Source organism: Pyricularia oryzae, chromosome 1, assembly GCF_000002495.2.
Source record: "Pyricularia oryzae 70-15 chromosome 1, whole genome shotgun sequence".
Lineage (NCBI taxonomy): Eukaryota > Fungi > Ascomycota > Sordariomycetes > Magnaporthales > Pyriculariaceae > Pyricularia > Pyricularia oryzae.
In genome coordinates this window covers 4,831,068-4,843,173 of record NC_017844.1, presented here as the reverse complement: position 1 = coordinate 4,843,173, position 12,106 = coordinate 4,831,068, and positions in this window count along the sequence as shown.

Sequence of the window (12,106 nt, the reverse complement as noted above, 5' to 3'; positions counted from 1 at the left end):
CTCGAATAATGTCGATCTTGGTCATCCTCCGGGCTTTTCCACATCTGCTCAACGTCCCGGCCACGTCGGGGGCAAGTACTTGTCGTCCTTTGATGAATTTGTTTACCCATCGGTAATCCACACAAAAACGCTGCTCCTTCGATTGCGGTTTAGGAACGAACAGAGTCGAAGCTGCGGTCTCCTCCATTGTCCGTTCAATGAAATCGATCCTCAGAAGTTCGTCGATGGTTTCCTTTTCCAACTCCATTATCGCGAAAGGGGTCGAATAGCGGGCTGGCCTCCCCTCCAAAGGTTTCTCGAGTTCCAAAACCACGTCGAAGCCGGGTCGGCTAGGCGGGAGAATCGTCGACGCCTTTTTGGAAAAGAAACCTTCAAGGTGGGCAAGTGCTTTGGGTAACTTGGCTCGTACTTGCGCGATGTGCTCCGGGTCTTCGCCTGCAGGAAATGGAATGGGATCTCCATCGTGAGTCTTGTTCCATTGCAGGGCTAATACCGCATTAAGGCTGGTTGTAGGCGTATCGTTTACTGGTACCAGCGGTATAGGCTCCGTGGGTAACGGGGATCGCTTCCATCGATCTTGACGTGGGTCGTTAAGAAGGGCACAAATATTTGCTGGCAGGGCTTTGTTGGAAACGGTCTTTGGGATAGTCGGAAAGGCGCTAATTTCTGCGATCTGAGCCTGGTTTCCGTGTTGGCGTTTAGGGCCTTGAAGTATCTTGCGGACCTGGATGCGACGGTCTTCTTGTTCCATCTTGCGGTCCCGGCGGACTGCGTCAGCTTGGGCCTCGAGGTCCAGAGGCGGATTTGAACGTTGTACGACGATTGCCGGTGAGTATTGGGCCATGGCGGGCAGGTCGTTGGGCCAAACGAAGCTGCGGGTAGCTGGGAATAAGCCTACTCGATGCTTCGTCCACCATTCTTGTCCGATAAACACATCGTGTGCCGTTTCGAGGAGGATGAATTTCTGCCGTGGGAATTGTCGTCCGTCGATTTGCAAGGTGAGCCGAAGGTATTCGGTGGCTCTTGCGGTGACCTTCCTGTTAAAATCTCCAAAGTCCAAAGGTTTGGGGAGCTTTTTAATGGGTAGCTCTAAACGTTGGGCGACCTTTTTCGCGAGGCTCGGTCGGATGGATAAGTACACATCTGCTCCGGTGTCACAGAGAGCTTGGGCGTTAAGACCACGACCTTTGTCTTGCAATCGAATGGGAGCAAGAAAGGTGTTTGATTTAGGTGATCTATCGATTTTAGCTATCTGAGGCACGCAGACTGCCGAGGAGACTTCCGGCAGCCTTAGCAGTTTTCCGAATCCGACGAAGATAAGCTGTGGCCGGATCGTTCACAAACCTCTCGATCGCCTTCGTGTTGAAGGGCGAGAACGGCGGCGATGTGAGCGGCCTTTTGGGGGCAATTGCGTGCCAGGTGCCCGGCTTCTTTGCAAAGGAAGCATCTACCCTCAGTGACCAATTTGGCGTTTTCTCTGCTGGGCGACTTCGGGGCGTCAATGGTCTGTGTGCGGGTTTGGTTCTTGGCTTCCTGGCTGTGCCGGCGATTCTCGCGTCGACGCTGTTTGCGTTCGGCGCTGGCTGAACGCTCACGGCGCTCTTCCCTCTTTTTGCGGTTCTCGCGGAGCTCCTTCCAAGCGCGTTGTTGGGCCAGCGCCGAGTTCGCAACTTCTCCGGCAAAGGTCTCGTACGAGATATTTGGGTCTTTGGATAGGCTGAGAAGCTGGGGGTTCAGGTTGGCAGGAATGTGCTCATAGAGAACCAACTTGCGTTCCGTTTTGGCAATGTTGGCTTTATCGGCTAGGCTGTTAACCTTGCCAATAAACTGGTGGATGTCTGTTGACTTGTCCGACAGACTAAACTTCAGGTGACGAAGCTCCTCACGGGCTTTGGAGGCTTGATTATCATCGTGGTAAACAGCGGCTAGGGTCGCGACCATTTCGGCTGCGCTGCTGAAAGGCATAATGGTGGATTTATAACGGCCTTGGATAAGGTCGTTGGCAAGCCCTTCAGTCAGGGAATTGATCACTGCCATGCGGCTTCTTTCTGTTCTGTAAGTTTCGTCGTCCTCTACAAATTTATCTGCGATTTTAGTGATCCATTTATCAAAACGATCCTTATCACCATCAAACATGCCGGGGTCGATGCCGGCTTTACGTGCCGTCCTGTCGTAGGCAGGGTTTTTAGCATTTTGGTTACTTCCGTAAGGCTTAAATGCTGTCCGGGCAGCGATACCATGGGGCTTAAACTCAGCCCCTCCAAAGGCGCTGTTCAAAGGCGTAATACCGCGGGTTTGACGGGTGGCATTGTTACTCCGGGTGGCGAGCTGGTCTTTAAGTTGGGCAATGGTGGCCAAAAGATCTTGCAGCTGTGATTGAGTGATTGTAGCCTGGCCGGCAGTGTTTTCGCTTTCGTCTGCCATTTCGCTTCTCATTTGGACGACAGGCGAGGGCGCTCTGCTTGGAAATTTCGGAATTTCGTTCCTGCCGTCTAACGTTTTGGCAGAAGGTTGGTGGGGAGGGTTTCGCGCCTCTCCTGGGTGCTCAGAAACTGACTCGTACTCGTACGATCCGTCAACTTCGATGCTGTCGACTGGCTGATCTTGCTCTGTGTCGGATTGGGGCTCAACGGGCTCTTCAGGCTCTGTGTTGGCGCTGGTAGGAGCGGGCTCTACTGGCTCTGGGCTCACTGGGGCAACTGTAATCTCTCCGTTTTGATCCGAGTCTTCGGTGTTGGGAGTAGCAGTGCCGGAAGCCAAATTATCTGGCTTTGCTGAGTTTGCGTTTGTCACGCGTTGGGATTGGCGAATCGGTGGGCCGTAATTCTTACGCGGCGACATTGATTTCGCGAATGGTGTCCTCTGTTTCTGTGGCCTAGTTTACCGTCGCGCACAGCCGACGTAGTGAATGATTGAATGAAGGGATTGAACGATATATTTTAATTGCTTCACCAGCAAATTATATTGAGTTTAGAATTATGTCACGGCCAGGCATACATTGGAGAACCTCAGTGTATTAGGCGCTATCGACGAAAATTCTAAACTGAAGAGAAGAGAGAAATTACAATCGTCGACGCGCTCAAGAGACGCGCTTAAATCCGGAGGTAGTGGATCCTTGTCCGATCCCTGGCTCGGTGTGGAGCCGAGTCGTGATTCTGAGGGTAGGTCTAGGGGCCTGATCCTCACGTGATTCTGAGGGTAGGTCTAGGGGCCTGATCCTCACATTACCCCCCTCTAAGGCCTGATCGACGTAGGCGGTCAGAGTCTTGAGTTTGTCACGTGTGTCTCCTCGGGGCCTTCCTCCGCTCTCGTGTCTTTTTCGCATCGTGCTCGGCAACATTGTCCTCGGGTCCGTCCTCCGCAAAAACATCCTTTGCTGCGCTCCTGATCCACTGTTGCAAATTTACCGGAGGTCCTGCTGCGTCCGGGTACTCCCTGTGAAAGGTATCCAGCAGTACTGGTGAATTTTTCAAGTCGCGGGCCTCATACCATGTCTCATCAGGGTCGAGTCCGACCCACGATACCTGATATTGCAACGTCTTCTTTCGTCCGAATAGACGTGAGGCCAACACTTGCTCCACCTCCCACTCCGGTTCTCCGTTAATTTCGACCGGTGGTTCCGGCTTTTGATACTGTTGAGGTAATGGATCCGTTGCTGCCTTGCGCAGTCGGCTGGCGTGGAACAGCTTACTACCTTTATACCAGGCAGGGGTGTCGAGAATGAAGCTGTGGCCCTTTTCCTCGAGAATCGTCCATGGTCCTGCATTTTGCGAGTCCAACTTGGTCGTAGGAGCTTCGGTGGAAAAACCCTTTTTGCTAACGTAAACCGCATCTCCCACCGTAAAGTCGACCGGTCGCCGCTTCTTATTAGCCTGCCTCTGTTGCTCTATCTGCGCTCCGAGTCCGTTGTTGCGGGCCAGTTCCTGAGCTTGCCGGGCTTGGCGGACCATTTCCAGCGCCTTTTGTTGCTGACCGGTCTCCAGGTCTTCTTCGGGTAAAGGTAAAGAGAGCGGGTCTCTAGGGCGAGCTCCGGTTTCTGCTTCGATCGGTGCCATGCCAATAGAGGCGTGGACGGACGAGTTGTGGCCGAAGTCGAAGGCGGGAATATGCCGTCGCCAATTCGTTTGGTATTTGTCTACATAAAAGCGCATTTTCTGATCCAATTCAGCGTTGGTAATTTCGACGCTGCCCTGACTTTGAGGGTGGCGGGCGCTTCCATGTTTATGCTTTGTTCCTGTCAACTCGTTTAGAGTGTTTAGGAACTCGGATATAAACGGTCCGGCGTTGTCGGAAAGCCATAAATCGGGGACGCCTTTCCAACGGTACACGGTCTGATAATACCGCATGGCCAAGGTCTCCGCGGTGTCCGTCTTTTTTCCCGGTAGGGTGGCCAAAAGTTTGGTCAATCGGCAAATGAAGACCCAGACGTAATTATAGCCTTCTTTATCCTTGGGCATATCTTTGCCGTCTACCATTACGTGCTGCCAACACCGTCTAGGGATCTCCAGTGGGTGCAACAGCCCAGGCGTCTTATCATGTCGTACCTTGTTGCGTTGACATTCGCGACAATTCTTAATGTAGCGTTTGACGTCTCGATTTCGGTCGGGCCACCAATAGTCCTTTTTCAGGCGGCTGAGGGTTTTATTCTGGCCTCCATGGCCGAAGATCTTGGGCTCATGAGCTTCGCGGATGAGAGCCGTTCTTAAGAAGATCTTGCCATCCTGGGTAGTCTCGGGTACCGTTAACAGACTGTCATGGCGACCTAGGTTCTGTTTTAGGTTCTCTTCCAGGATAAGGGCCACTAGGTCAGCTCCTTGAGGTGCGGAGGGTTCCAAGTTGTTAATTGTTGGAGGGGGCTCGCCGGGTTGGAAGTTAATCTTTTCCGGAGGGATTAATGCCATGGTGCGGTCTAGCACAGCTCGGGCCTTGACCGTAGGGTTGTCGACGGTTTTGCGCGAAAGGGCATCGGCTGCCACATTATCCTTGCCGGGACGGTATTTAAAGGTGATGTCGAAGTTGGCCAGGTAGTCAGCCCATCGTATCTGGCGAGCGGACAAAAGTTTCTTGGTCGACCAATAAATTAGGGCCTGGTGATCGGTGAAAACACAGAACTTGGTACCCAACAGGGCTGGTTCGAAATCCTTTAGCGTATTAATCACAGCTAATAGCTCCTGGTCCTGAATCGGATAGTTTTGTTCAGCAGGGGACATGGTTTTGGACGAATAGCCGATTGGCTTCCAGCTGCCATCGTCCTGTTGCTGCCACACGACACCGGCGGTGGCCCTGCCACTGGCGTCGGTGTCCATCCTGACAGGCATACCGGGTTTGAAGAAACTCATCACGGGGGCGGTGACCACCAGTTGTTTCAGCGCTTCAAAGGCAGATTTCTGCTCGGGGCCTCTTTCGAACGGGACTCCCTTTTTCAATAATCGGGTCAGAGGTTCTGCTTGTTCGCTGGCGTGATGGCAGAACGTCCGAACGAAATTGCATAAGCCTAGGAAGGATCGTACTGCGGAAACGGAGGTGACATCGTCCCATTGCCAGCTGGTGATGGCTTCGACCTTTTTGGGGTCGATGCGGATACCTTTACCGATCTCTAGAAGTAAACCCAGGTACTCGATTTCGAAAACGCCGAAACTTGACTTTTTGATATCGCCTTGGAGTCCGGCTTTGTGCAGCCTGTAAATAACCTCCTCGGTTTGCTCAAAATGGACTTGCTCCGATTTATCCTCGGTATAAATCAACACGTCGTCTGCGTAGGCGCTCGCGAAAGCGTCCAGCAGTTCATTAAGCTGAGCGTTGATAAAAGCTTGGAACCAGGCGGGTCCGACCTTCAGTCCAAAGGGTAGGACCTTCCACTGAAATGTGCCTTGTCGCGTTTTGAACGCCGTTAAATACCGTGACTTCGGATCCATTAGCAATTTGTTAAAAGCTCGAATAATGTCGATCTTGGTCATCCTCCGGGCTTTTCCACATCTGCTCAACGTCCCGGCCACGTCGGGGGCAAGTACTTGTCGTCCTTTGATGAATTTGTTTACCCATCGGTAATCCACACAAAAACGCTGCTCCTTCGATTGCGGTTTAGGAACGAACAGAGTCGAAGCTGCGGTCTCCTCCATTGTCCGTTCAATGAAATCGATCCTCAGAAGTTCGTCGATGGTTTCCTTTTCCAACTCCATTATCGCGAAAGGGGTCGAATAGCGGGCTGGCCTCCCCTCCAAAGGTTTCTCGAGTTCCAAAACCACGTCGAAGCCGGGTCGGCTAGGCGGGAGAATCGTCGACGCCTTTTTGGAAAAGAAACCTTCAAGGTGGGCAAGTGCTTTGGGTAACTTGGCTCGTACTTGCGCGATGTGCTCCGGGTCTTCGCCTGCAGGAAATGGAATGGGATCTCCATCGTGAGTCTTGTTCCATTGCAGGGCTAATACCGCATTAAGGCTGGTTGTAGGCGTATCGTTTACTGGTACCAGCGGTATAGGCTCCGTGGGTAACGGGGATCGCTTCCATCGATCTTGACGTGGGTCGTTAAGAAGGGCACAAATATTTGCTGGCAGGGCTTTGTTGGAAACGGTCTTTGGGATAGTCGGAAAGGCGCTAATTTCTGCGATCTGAGCCTGGTTTCCGTGTTGGCGTTTAGGGCCTTGAAGTATCTTGCGGACCTGGATGCGACGGTCTTCTTGTTCCATCTTGCGGTCCCGGCGGACTGCGTCAGCTTGGGCCTCGAGGTCCAGAGGCGGATTTGAACGTTGTACGACGATTGCCGGTGAGTATTGGGCCATGGCGGGCAGGTCGTTGGGCCAAACGAAGCTGCGGGTAGCTGGGAATAAGCCTACTCGATGCTTCGTCCACCATTCTTGTCCGATAAACACATCGTGTGCCGTTTCGAGGAGGATGAATTTCTGCCGTGGGAATTGTCGTCCGTCGATTTGCAAGGTGAGCCGAAGGTATTCGGTGGCTCTTGCGGTGACCTTCCTGTTAAAATCTCCAAAGTCCAAAGGTTTGGGGAGCTTTTTAATGGGTAGCTCTAAACGTTGGGCGACCTTTTTCGCGAGGCTCGGTCGGATGGATAAGTACACATCTGCTCCGGTGTCACAGAGAGCTTGGGCGTTAAGACCACGACCTTTGTCTTGCAATCGAATGGGAGCAAGAAAGGTGTTTGATTTAGGTGATCTATCGATTTTAGCTATCTGAGGCACGCAGACTGCCGAGGAGACTTCCGGCAGCCTTAGCAGTTTTCCGAATCCGACGAAGATAAGCTGTGGCCGGATCGTTCACAAACCTCTCGATCGCCTTCGTGTTGAAGGGCGAGAACGGCGGCGATGTGAGCGGCCTTTTGGGGGCAATTGCGTGCCAGGTGCCCGGCTTCTTTGCAAAGGAAGCATCTACCCTCAGTGACCAATTTGGCGTTTTCTCTGCTGGGCGACTTCGGGGCGTCAATGGTCTGTGTGCGGGTTTGGTTCTTGGCTTCCTGGCTGTGCCGGCGATTCTCGCGTCGACGCTGTTTGCGTTCGGCGCTGGCTGAACGCTCACGGCGCTCTTCCCTCTTTTTGCGGTTCTCGCGGAGCTCCTTCCAAGCGCGTTGTTGGGCCAGCGCCGAGTTCGCAACTTCTCCGGCAAAGGTCTCGTACGAGATATTTGGGTCTTTGGATAGGCTGAGAAGCTGGGGGTTCAGGTTGGCAGGAATGTGCTCATAGAGAACCAACTTGCGTTCCGTTTTGGCAATGTTGGCTTTATCGGCTAGGCTGTTAACCTTGCCAATAAACTGGTGGATGTCTGTTGACTTGTCCGACAGACTAAACTTCAGGTGACGAAGCTCCTCACGGGCTTTGGAGGCTTGATTATCATCGTGGTAAACAGCGGCTAGGGTCGCGACCATTTCGGCTGCGCTGCTGAAAGGCATAATGGTGGATTTATAACGGCCTTGGATAAGGTCGTTGGCAAGCCCTTCAGTCAGGGAATTGATCACTGCCATGCGGCTTCTTTCTGTTCTGTAAGTTTCGTCGTCCTCTACAAATTTATCTGCGATTTTAGTGATCCATTTATCAAAACGATCCTTATCACCATCAAACATGCCGGGGTCGATGCCGGCTTTACGTGCCGTCCTGTCGTAGGCAGGGTTTTTAGCATTTTGGTTACTTCCGTAAGGCTTAAATGCTGTCCGGGCAGCGATACCATGGGGCTTAAACTCAGCCCCTCCAAAGGCGCTGTTCAAAGGCGTAATACCGCGGGTTTGACGGGTGGCATTGTTACTCCGGGTGGCGAGCTGGTCTTTAAGTTGGGCAATGGTGGCCAAAAGATCTTGCAGCTGTGATTGAGTGATTGTAGCCTGGCCGGCAGTGTTTTCGCTTTCGTCTGCCATTTCGCTTCTCATTTGGACGACAGGCGAGGGCGCTCTGCTTGGAAATTTCGGAATTTCGTTCCTGCCGTCTAACGTTTTGGCAGAAGGTTGGTGGGGAGGGTTTCGCGCCTCTCCTGGGTGCTCAGAAACTGACTCGTACTCGTACGATCCGTCAACTTCGATGCTGTCGACTGGCTGATCTTGCTCTGTGTCGGATTGGGGCTCAACGGGCTCTTCAGGCTCTGTGTTGGCGCTGGTAGGAGCGGGCTCTACTGGCTCTGGGCTCACTGGGGCAACTGTAATCTCTCCGTTTTGATCCGAGTCTTCGGTGTTGGGAGTAGCAGTGCCGGAAGCCAAATTATCTGGCTTTGCTGAGTTTGCGTTTGTCACGCGTTGGGATTGGCGAATCGGTGGGCCGTAATTCTTACGCGGCGACATTGATTTCGCGAATGGTGTCCTCTGTTTCTGTGGCCTAGTTTACCGTCGCGCACAGCCGACGTAGTGAATGATTGAATGAAGGGATTGAACGATATATTTTAATGCTTCACCAGCAAATTATATTGAGTTTAGAATTATGTCACGGCCAGGCATACATTGGAGAACCTCAGTGTATTAGGCGCTATCGACGAAAATTCTAAACTGAAGAGAAGAGAGAAATTACAATCAACGACGCGCTCAAGAGACGCGCTTAAATCCGGAGTAAGTGGACCCTTGTCCGATCCCTGGCTCAGCGTGGCTGGTAGAGCCGAGTCGTGATTCTGAGGGTAGGTCTGGGGGCCTGATCCTCACAGATATTAAAACAACCAATTAATTTTTAATATAAAAATTAAACGAAAATTTAAAAAAAAAATCCAATTAGGAAGAGATTATATTTTCGAATTAATATAACGCAATAAAGGAGAATAACCCCTATATATACGAAAAAAATATATTAATTTATACCGAAACGACCAATTAGTATAATTTCCCGGATTATTATTGCAAACGGAAATCCGACATTTTACGGAACCAATTAATGCAATTTTTGGAAACCACCCGGCCTTGGATACCAAATATTTTTAATACGCAAAAATCTTTTGGGCAATATATTTCCGAAACAATTGTATATTCCATTTAAACAGGAAAATAATCCACAATTTTTTTCCACAATAACGTAAAATAACAAATATTTACAAAATATATACTATAACCGATTTACCAAATTGGGAAATTAAAATAAAATTTAATATTAAACCAACCGCAATTTTTACGCCTAACGACAATTACCTTATAGCGTATTGCAACCAAAAACAATTCCCATAATACAAATGCATCCGAAACGTATGCAAAATATATATATTAGCCAAAACCCAGGCCTAATACGAACAAAAAACACGGTAACCAGGATTTGCACCAATAACCAAAATTATATGGAACCCCAACGTATAAAATAACGAGGAAACCACAAATGCACGCAAAACACCCGTATTAATAAAATACCCATTTAACCTAATCGAAACGAAAAATAACCGCATACCCAGGGATAAAAAAAACAAAGACCCACGACGCGAATCCAGCAAATTAAAAAATTAAAGCAGTTAAACGGTATAGGTGTCACGGGCAGGCAGGGCGGACAGGTAGGTGCGGGCGATCAGGTAACAGGACAGAGTATATTGGCTATCTAGTCTTCCAGGTACAGGGTAGCAGGTGGTTGTTGACGAAGACGTAGCTCGAGGAGCTACATATCGGAGACTGCAGAGATTTCGCGTAGATATACGCGCGCGAGGCGCTCGGCCCTCGCGCCTTCACGTGACAGGGGTCATGACTAAGCGACAGCCCAGTGGCTGTCCTTCAGGTCTGTGACAGTATTCCCCCCTTCCAGGCCGAGCTCCGTCACGGCCGGGGCCCGGGCTTATGGGGGTATCGACGGTGGAAATTCTTTACCAATTGAGCAGCGTTTTCCAGGTAATCGGCAGGTTCAGTCGTGGGTTCGCTATATCCAGCCCAACGGACGATATATTTCAGCCGGCGGCCTCCTCGGCCGCGGGTTTCCCAAAAGGAGTCGAGGATCTCTTCGACTTCGTATTCTCTCTCACCTTCCACTTCCAAATGGGGTGGCGGTGCAGGTTGTTGGCCCGGCAGGGGCTCAACGTCAGCAGGTTTTAGTCGGTTTATATTGAAAACAGGGTGTACTCTCATAGACGACGGCAGGTCCAAACGGTAGGCGTACGGGCTAATCACTTCAGAAATTCGGAAGGGTCCCAAGTTCTTCCAATCCAGTTTCTTCTGCGGGCGGGCGGTCTGGATGTTCCGTGCGTCTAACCATACATATTGGCCGACGGTAAGCCGGCGGGCCGGGGTACGGTGTCGGTTCGCCTGTTCTTCGTAACGGGCTTGGGCGGCGGTCATTTCGGCGCGGGCTTGTTCCAGAATGGCTTCCATTCGGGCGGCTAGCTTTTCGGCATCCCGCTGGGCGGGCAAAGGCTGGTTCAGGGGTACCGGCTCGAATCCCATGCGGGGATGGAATCCGTAAGTCGCGTAAAACGGGGAGGTTCCGGTGGTCTCGGACTTGTGGGAGTTGGCTGTGAATTCGGCGAGGGGAAGCCAACTTTCCCAATCATCTTGCAGGTAGGCCACATAAGCTCTCAAATATTGTTCCAGGGACGCGTTAAAACGCTCGGTCTGTCCGTCAGTCTCGGGGTGGTGAGCAGTGGATAGCAGGCTGTCGATTTTCAAACGGGTTGTCAGGTGTTTCCAAAACTTCGACACGAATTGGGTGCCTCTATCCGAAACTATCGTCAGGGGCAACCCGTGTAGTTTCCATACGTGGTGTAGGTACAGGTTGGCGGTGTCCTCGGCATTGCAGGTCCCTTTACAAGGGACGAAGTGTCTCATCTTAGTCAGGCGGTCTACGACCACTAGGATGGCGTCGTGGCCGTTGCTTTGCGGCAAATGTGTGATAAAATCCATCGACAGGTGTTGCCATGAGCGTTCAGGAGTGGGCAGGGGTTGCAGGAGGCCCTGGTGGCCTTCGCGGGACGGGTTGATTCGGCGGCAGGTCTGGCATTTCTTTACCCATAATGATACGTAATGTAGCATTCCGGGCCAGTAATATTCTCGGGACAGCAGGTCGTAGGTTTTTGCTTTGCCGGGGTGACCGGCGACGGGGGAGTCGTGGCAGCGGCGCAGGATCTCGGCTTTCAGATTATTCGAATCGGGTACGTACAGTCTATTGCGGTAATACAAATAGCCGGATCGTTCTTCGCATTCGGCCAATTGCAGCTTGGGGTGGCGGTCGGCGCCTGTCCTCAACGCTTCTAGGGCAGATTGCGTTATCGGGTCGGATTCGTATCCGGCGTCTAGTAGCTCTATCAGGTGTCTTGGCAATAGGGGTTTGTTTTGGCGGATTATGGGTTGTAACCGGGTGGGGCGGGCAGGTAAATTGTGTTCTTTCAGTACGACTTGTGTTTGGTGCTTAAGTCGTTCATCCCCCTCCTCAGGCATATCCTCTGACCTCCTGGTTAGTGCGTCGGGCTTCGCTCCTTGTTTCCCGGGTCGGTAGGTGATACGGAAATTAAATCTTGACAGGAATTCGGCCCATCGGGCTTGTCGGCGGTTGAGCATTTTCGTCGTCGTGAAATATTCCAGGTTGCGGTGGTCCGTAATTATTTGGACCGGGGACGACGTCCCTTCGAGTTCCGGGCGCCATTCTTCAAAACAGCGGATAATGGCTAGCAATTCTTTGTCGTAAATCTCGTAATTGCATTCGGTAGCTGTGTGTTTTTTCGAAAA